The sequence below is a fragment of the Notothenia rossii genome (assembly GCF_949606895.1).
Source record: "Notothenia rossii genome assembly, chromosome: 3".
Classification (NCBI taxonomy): Eukaryota; Metazoa; Chordata; class Actinopteri; order Perciformes; family Nototheniidae; genus Notothenia; species Notothenia rossii.
In genome coordinates this window covers 4,641,740-4,650,266 of record NC_136901.1, presented here as the reverse complement: position 1 = coordinate 4,650,266, position 8,527 = coordinate 4,641,740, and the positions used below count along the sequence as shown (strand labels likewise).

The following is an 8,527-nucleotide window of genomic DNA, read 5'->3' as shown; positions in this document are numbered from 1 at the left end:
TTGACTCGTGTGTTGACTCGTGTGCTGACTCGTGTGCTGACTCGTGTGTTGACTCGTGTGTTGACTCGTGTGTTGACTCGTGTGCTGACTCGTGTGTGGACTCGTGTGCTGACTCGTGTGCTGACTCGTGTGCTGACTCGTGTGCTGACTCGTGTGTTGACTCGTGTGCTGACTCGTGTGCTGACTCGTGCGCTGACTCGTGCGCTGACTCGTGCGCTGACTCGTGCGCTGACTCGTGCGCTGACTCGTGCGTTGACTCGTGTGCTGACTCGTGTGTTGACTCGTGTGCTGACTCGTGTGTTGACTCGTGTGTTGACTCGTGTGTTGACTCGTGTGTTGACTCGTGTGTTGACTCGTGTGCTGACTCGTGTGTTGACTCGTGTGCTGACTCGTGTGTTGACTCGTGTGTCGACTCGTGTGTCGACTTGTGTGTCAGTCTGCAGCTTGTGGGTATGTCACAGGGTGTCTCAACAACACAGAACCTCACATTTAAGTTTCCTGAAGAAATAGTGTTGACATTTTTTACTAACTATCTGAGTTTCTCACATGAGGCATTACATTAGAGAAGAGAGCTTTTGGTGTGGAGCAGTGATTCTAGAGGGCCGTATAGAAAGCCCCACGCCTCTTGTTTCTGTGCAGATCCGTCCAGTGAATTGAAGCTGACAGTCGAGGAATTGGTACCTCTGCCTGCTGTCACCCCAACCTGACACTTCCCCTGCAGACGCTTTTAGCTGCGGTGGAAATAACTCACAGCACAAAAGCACAAAATGGACGTGGAGAAAACTGTAAATCAACAACAGCTAATAGTTTTACCACATTTAAGAGAGAGGCTATTTAGAATTCCATAACGTTCAGGGACTGTTGATGGCTTCACACTAAACATGAAGCAAATACAATTATATTTGCACAATTTTAAAATATTTAAACTCCAAAGATGGGGTTGCAAATGCCTATCAATCCAATCCATTTGATTTCTATTGCACATTTAAAAACAACAGAGTTGAACAAAGTGCAGTACATCAACAACTGTATAAAAACATAGCATAAATACTAGAGCTGTCAAACGATTAACATTTTTAATCAGATTAATCACAGCTTAAAAATTAATTAATCATGATTCATGACCATTCGAACTATGTCAAAAATATGCCATTTCTTTATGTATATTGTTGTGGGAATGGAAAGATAAATGAAAGAAGGCGGATATATCCATTTAACATACAGTATGTTTATTATAACATTGTTCTGTGTGTCAAAATGAAAGACAGCCCACACACCTATCAATCATCAAACCCTTGGATCTTATTTCATTACGTGTTGATTTCTATCAACGGGGGAGTACTTCAGGAAAGTCGGGGAAACCGTTTCTGGTTTTCGGTATTTCAAGACAAGTGGCTACTGAAATCAATCTCACTAACTGCTGTCTGTGCAATTCTCGGCGGGAGTTGGCGGACTTTATTTAGCTTACTTTAACATCATTTTTCATGGTGGGGCTAAGCCATTTCTTGGTATGGGTATAGCCTACGCCAGCCATACCCTGGCGCTGCCACTGCTGGGATGTATGGGGCGGGCCATTCTGCGCAAGGCTTAAATATTTAAACGCAATTAATTCAAAAGATTAATTACCGCCGTTAACGCGATAATTTTGACAGCATTAATAAATACATAAAAAACAGACAGGACATTAAACAAATGTAAAACACGAGACAATGAAACCAGATCAGAAGCCACAGACTGAGAAACTCCTACATGACGTACAAACAATACAACACACGAGTAAGATAAAAACCCAAATTGAAAAGCACAAGCGTCACCTGGTCTGTAGAAGCAAAGGAAAAGAAGTGGGTTTTTAAACGAGATTTAAAAACAAGCAGAGTTGGAGCAAGTCGAACCTGGAGGGGCAAGTCGAACCTGGAGGGGCAAGTCGAACCTGGAAGGGCAAGTCGAACCTGGAGGGTCAAGTCTAACCTGGAGGGGCAATTCAAACCTGGAGGGGCAAGTCTAACCTGGAGGGGCAATTCGAACCTGGAGGGGCAAGTCGAACCTGGAGGGGCAAGTCGAACCTGGAGGGGCAAGTCGAACCTGGAGGGGCAAGTCGAACCTGGAGGGGCAAGTCGAACCTGGAGGGGCAAGTCGAACCTGGAGGGGCAATTCGAACCTGGAGGGGCAATTCGAACCTGGAGGGGCAAGTCGAACCTGGAGGGGCAATTCGAACCTGGAGGGGCAATTCGAACCTGGAGGGGCAATTCGAACCTGGAGGGGCAATTCGAACCTGGAGGGGCAAGTCGAACCTGGAGGGGCAATTCGAACCTGGAGGGGCAAGTCGAACCTGGAGGGGCAATTCGAACCTGGAGGGGCAAGTCTAACCTGGAGGGGCAAGTCGAACCTGGAGGGGCAATTCGAACCTGGAGGGGCAATTCGAACCTGGAGGGGCAAGTCGAACCTGGAGGGGCAAGTCGAACCTGGAGGGGCAAGTCGAACCTGGAGGGGCAAGTCGAACCTGGAGGGGCAAGTCGAACCTGGAGGGGCAATTTGTTCCATAACTTTGGAGCTGCAACAGCAAAGGCTCTGTCTCCTCACTGCTTTAACCTCCACTTAGGGACGCCCAGAAGGAGTCTGTCAGCAGACCTCAGTGACCGTGTGGGTGCTATCAGCGTTAATATCCTCTATTAAACTTAAGTTGTTAAATCAGAAATGAAGGAAAATGTATTAAAGCTATCTGTTTTCAGCTGACTATAAGAATAGAAATGCTATATCACTTGACACACTATATCTTTGTGTATGCAGCTTTCTAAGAGAAGGGGTCCACATTGCTGCAGCAGAGGCAGAGATATGCAGATGTTTAGTCCATAACATGAGCCGGTGGCTGTGGCTCAGTGGATAGTGTGCTGGACTTTGAATCAGGGGGTAGCACGTTTGAGTCCCACTGCAAACGCATGTCGTTGTGTCCCTGAGACACTTCACCCATAATTGCTCCTGTGGGGATTGTCCACAGTACTGAATGTATGTAAGTCTCTTGTAAACACCTTGCTGTTTGTTTTTGCTCCTCCTCTGTCCACCCGCCATGTGTGTGTGGTTTCTCTATTCATTCTGCCTTGTGTTTCCATTGTCTTGCCTTCGGTAGTCCAGTTCCATTCGACCACGCATGACAACTCAAACAGAAGACATTTTTCCGGGGAGCAGCAGCCGCGTAGGACTTGTCCGTCTTTATTTTGGGTAGGTATCCCCACTTTCCAAAAAATAAAGAATTAGAAGAGTGGCTAACTGCGTGATGTGGCTCCCTCATGTAAACCCGTTTAAATAAATCATGCCTCCTCTGAAAGGCTCGGCGTTATTACCCAAAGTTCAACTGGGCAGAGAAAGAACGGCTTCTCTCTTGTTCTCTTTCTCCCTCTGTCTGTCTCTCCATAAATATATAAAACAGTATTTATGGACATCAAAAAATCATCGCCGTCCCAAAACAGACAAATGTTCGGAGCAATTTGTCCCCTGTCCTCACTTCTCTGTCTGTGTCCTCTCATATTGCCGTCTCTGTTTACTCTCCCAGTGGAGGAGGGAAAAGGGAATCTCTCGATAGAGCAGCAGCGACTAAACATCACTCAGACAATACGAACAGCAGCTTACTGAGGTCAAAGGCAACTTAGCAGCCGAGGCCAACTGGAGGACACTTCTCATTTTGAACATTCGTACACAACACTTAAAGGTCCCATGTCATGGCCATTTCCACTGATCATAATTCCATTGTTGAGGTCTACTAAAATAGATTGATATTGTGCAATTTTCTAAACTCACTTTGATTTCTCAAACAGCATCTCTGTAAACTACGTGTATTCACTGAATTTCACTCTCTGCCTTTAACGGCTCGTTGTAGCTCCAGTAGCTCCAGCCCCCACCCTCCCTGTGAGCACAGTGTGCTCTGATTGGTCGGGACGTTGTGAATCGCGCTGAGCTCCGTGGAGGTGTGGTTTCCTTGTTTAGCGATACACAGCCAAACTCACCCTGAGCACACACAAAGTCACAGCCGAAGTAAAAACAATAAGTGTGGCTTGATATTGAGTAAGAAAAAGGTTGATAAACGCTGTGAGAATGGGTCTGCAGAGAGAATGGGTCTGCAGAGAGGATGGGTCTGCAGAGAGAATGGGTCTGCAGAGAGAATGGGTCTGCAGAGAGAATGGGTCTGCAGAGAGAATTTCAGAGAGATCCCAACTGTCTGTTATCAGCCTGCAGCCAGGGAGGGGAGATCAGCAGAGCTGCTTGCACTGAGTGTGTGTGTGAGGAAGTCCGTGGATTGGTCAATTTGGACCAATCAGCGGGGGCTTAACGTAACGGCTCCGCGGATTGGTCCATTTGGTTCCGGGTAACGCATGACATCATGAGTTACCCGGAAGAATCAATGGACAGTGACGTATCTCCAACGAGGCGTTTTGGGGAGGTCTTCTCTGTGTTAGAGTTTTACTCCCTACAGGGTGTACTTTGAGGGTTTTGACTCTGCAGACCGTTTACATGCAGGGGAACCTTCATAACAACAAGGGGACGGGTAAGAACCAGAAAAGCATGACATGGGACCTTTAAATCTTCTGTGTTCAAATATGTTGTTAAACCAGCTGCAACACACCAGCTGATGTGGCTGCAAGTATGTAGAACTTGAGTGGTCCTAAAGTTGAAGCAGGAATGAAAACAATTCAATCGGATGATAACACCACTCTGATGAGTTAGCCTGGCTCTATGCAACGATAACAAAACATGCACCAGAAAGAGGCCTTTTCAAATCTTTGTAAAGGATTGTAGGAAGAATTTATAATCCGGAAAATGCGATTAAATAAAAGTAAAAAGTGCAACTCAGCTAATGAGCTCTGATGGCCTCCTACTCTAGACTCTCAGGCCTTTCATTCCCTTAAAGGTCAACACTGTTTCCTCAGAGCGCCTTCGTTACAGTGCAGGAAATATAACCTCAGAGTCCAGATTCAATCCTCATCTTCAAGTCTCTGTTGCATGCCATGCTCTTTCTCTCCCTATCTCTGCACTGTCCTTTGTCGACGAAAGACCACAAGGGCAAGAAATATCTTTAAGAATCAAAATAATAGGCTGCTTGAAACATTACATTACATTGCATTTAGCTGACGCTTTTATCCAAAGCGACTTACAATAAGTGCATTCGACCAGGAAGATACAACCTTTAAGAAAGAGCATCAAAGTGCATGTGGAGCTGAATGCACAGAATCCATGCAGACTTACTTTGCTATCAGTAAATTAAACATTTGCTTGATAGCTGTAAACTCTGATTTACTCCCAATTGTTCATGTAGAGAAACTTTGAAAGCTCTTATAATACATGTGTTCGTACAACAGCAACAAAAACATCAGGCCGGGGCTTAATAGGAGCTCAAATTAGACAGCATGGGAGTGAGGACCCTGAATAGATATTTCTGATTGTAATTCATTTCCTGCATTTCCTTCAGCGGAAAAGCAACATCATACGTGAGTCACAGAAAGACCTCTTTGTACCTATTTGCCCAACTTCTCCTCAAGAGAGAGCGGGCGTACACCTGCCTCTAAGTGCATGCTGCTGCTACTGCTGTAATGGAAGCAGCAGGAATAGCTAGGAGGCCTTCTGTACTGTGTGTGTGTGTGTGTGTGTGTGTGTGTGTGTGTGTGTGTGTGTGTGTGTGTGTGTCTGTGTGGGTCTGTGTCTGTGTGGGTCTGTGTCTGTCTGTGTGTGTGTGTGTGTGTGTGTGTGTGTGTGTGTGTGTGTGTGTGTGTGTGTGTGTGTGTGTGTGTGTGTGTGTGTGTGTGTGTGTGTGTGTGTGTGTGTGTGTGTGTGTGTGTGTGTGTGTGTGGATTGTTCAGAGTATAAATAAAGCCTAAAAGTGGTTCTTGTCTCTAGGATTCACAGAGGACAGAGAAGACACACACACATGCTGTGTTTTTGAATTAATGGACGAGTGAGAGTTGGGAAATAATTATTGTCAGCCAGGAGGGGTGAGCGGGGGTACGAGAGCAGGTGTTAATTGCTTCTTCTTTTTTTTGAGGGGTTAGCCACACTGTGTGATTTTGGCCAAGCGTTGCCTCTCTTCTTTGAGTGCAACATGCCTTAATTGCTCATTCTTGTTGGCAGGAGGTAACACTGCATATCAAAATGTCATTTGGAAACCTTTCTAAGACAGTGCCATGACTGGTCGCGCTGTGTTTCTGTCATTGGTGCTCGAGGGAAAAGTAAATGCCAATTAATCTAGTTTCCAGGAAGTCTGCTCGCTTTGCCAAGGCTTGTTTTTGTATTTTCACAGCAGTGACCCGGAATATTTGAGCAGAACACAAACACTTTGTTACATGGTGTTGGACTCTGGGATCAGGGTTACTTACGACATGAATGTATCTCAGGTAAAAGAATACTTGAGATAGCAGTCACCTCTGAAGGTGTTATATATAATAAGGGTGTTTTGCTAATGGACAAGTGCAGAGGAAGAGAAGGGCTATACATAATAAACTGATAGACAAAGTCAGCTGTAAAAGCTTATTTTAAACAATGACTGTCAAAAAGTATCTCACACAACACTGAACTCAACACTTCAAAATGTAAAAAAAACATTCTGGTTTAGTTGAAAAGCCTTGAAATAGGCTTCTCTTATCACACGATCATTGCACACCTAATTAGAAAGACATTTTATACACACTAGGTGCAAGATTTCCCTATTAGTATTTATACTAAAGTACTTCGCTAAAAACAGATTTATTGTGAGAGCAGTGTGACTGAACCAAATGGAAAAGTTGCCGGCTGTAAAACCAAAACAAGAAGCTGAAAACTGAGGTGAGGAACTGCAGAATGAAATGGTGACCATTCTACGGGTTGGATACGTAAAGCAGCCACCTTCATGTTACTAAAATGCAGTCATTTAATCCAATGTAAACATATTGCACGGGTGAAGTTTAAATATTGATATGACACCATTTTCATTCTGTGCCTCATGTCCCCTCTGATAGAAAACAATCAGATTTATGTTAAACACTTCCTGCATCTGGACTCTGTCTTTTATGTTTGTTTAGACTAAACAAACCACAGAACAAAGTCAACACAAACAGCTGCCACTGAATGCAAGTAAACAGACAAAAAATGCTATCAGCAATTATTTCTTTGAGGAAAAATTCAATCGTTTTTTCCGCTGTTGACAAACTTCCTCTGCTGGAGAAGGCACGTTTTTATGCCAGTGCGGATAACATAGATACAGAATTCCCCTTCTGTGCTGTGGAGTCATGCACATGCACCCCCGGGCTGAACTGCTGAGCAAAGAACAAAATAGAAGCGACTGTTGACCTGCTGATGATGTGCTTACCCACTTTATGCTGGGATTGCATCATCAAAACATCAGCTGTTGCGTTTCATTCGCCCACCAGATCCCACCAGCCGCCACGAGCTGCTGATCTGAAGCCAGCGAACACGACTGAAAAGACAGATTGCAGTCATCACGTACACGCCGAGCCTCGCTACGGCAGGAACACATCTCTCAAAAGTGGCTGTTGTGCAGACAGCGCTGAAACTCTTATCCCGAAGAGCATGCCGAGCCATAAATAACAAAATGTCCAAGAAAGAAAATGAGTGGATATGTGAAAGAAGAAATAAATGGAAAGAAAACATTTTTGGTGACATTCAGGAAACAATGACTTCTGTGTAGATGTTAGGTTACACAAAACGTGACCTGTTTGTGAACTAAATCCCCATGTCCACTACTAAAGTACTTTTAAATGGATAAGGGCAGCTGCTCCAATAACAACATACTCTCTCTTCGTTGTAGTGAGGTACACTTCACGCTGTCAAGTCCTCTTGAAGATAATTGACGAGTGCTGCTAAACCCTCCAACCAATACAAGACAGTGAACAGCGACTGTATTTGTAATGCTGGAACATCTGCGTGGAAATAAACACAAAGCTCTCAGTGAATGTTGTCAGAGAACACAGTGAAACGCTGCCAGAGCACACAGAGCTGCCGCAGCCCTGCTGTCCCCTCTCTTCCCGACTGAGCACAACAGACATGTATTTTCTGCTCTTGTCAAAAATAGCACGAGGCCTGTGACACGGCAGCCACCAGAGGACCAGAGAGTGGGATGCAGTTTCTCAGCTCATTACAGAGTAACAGTCTGTCTTATTGGTGTCAGAAGCAACACCTGGGAGACCTCACGCCACAAACACCAGCCTCCTATTGGAGAAAGCAGAGGCTCATTTTAAGGCGTCATATTTACAAGCTTCTTGCTCAAAGATGTTGCATAAAGAACGGCCCAGAACCTTTTGTCGGTAAAGCTTTGCAAGTAATAGCATTACGGCCCGTCCACACAGCAGCTTTGAAAAAATCTTGAAAATCTTGGAGCTGGGCGTGTCTGAGAGCTTGGGGATTTTTTGCGAACAACGCGACCAACAACCAATCACATGAATCTCCCGCCCCCGACATACAAAGCAAAAGACCCCGGTTCTTCTCCACTCAGAATATGTGCAGAAAGGAGTATGACATTGTGTGCATTAATGTGATGCATATAGTCTAT

General features: G+C 45.0%; 1 long non-coding RNA gene across 1 annotated transcript in view; it reads right to left on the bottom strand.

Annotated features, from left to right (window-relative positions):
* Positions 1 to 7,984, bottom strand: part of LOC307033999 — a 44,320-nt gene extending 36,336 nt beyond the window's left edge. The window contains exons 1-2 of the long non-coding RNA XR_013806741.1: positions 7,797 to 7,984; positions 7,328 to 7,435 (exon numbers count right to left, since the gene is read on the bottom strand). This is a non-coding gene — a long non-coding RNA (uncharacterized lncRNA). The remainder of the gene's footprint in view (positions 1 to 7,327; positions 7,436 to 7,796) is intronic.
* Positions 7,985 to 8,527: the final 543 nt, after the last annotated feature.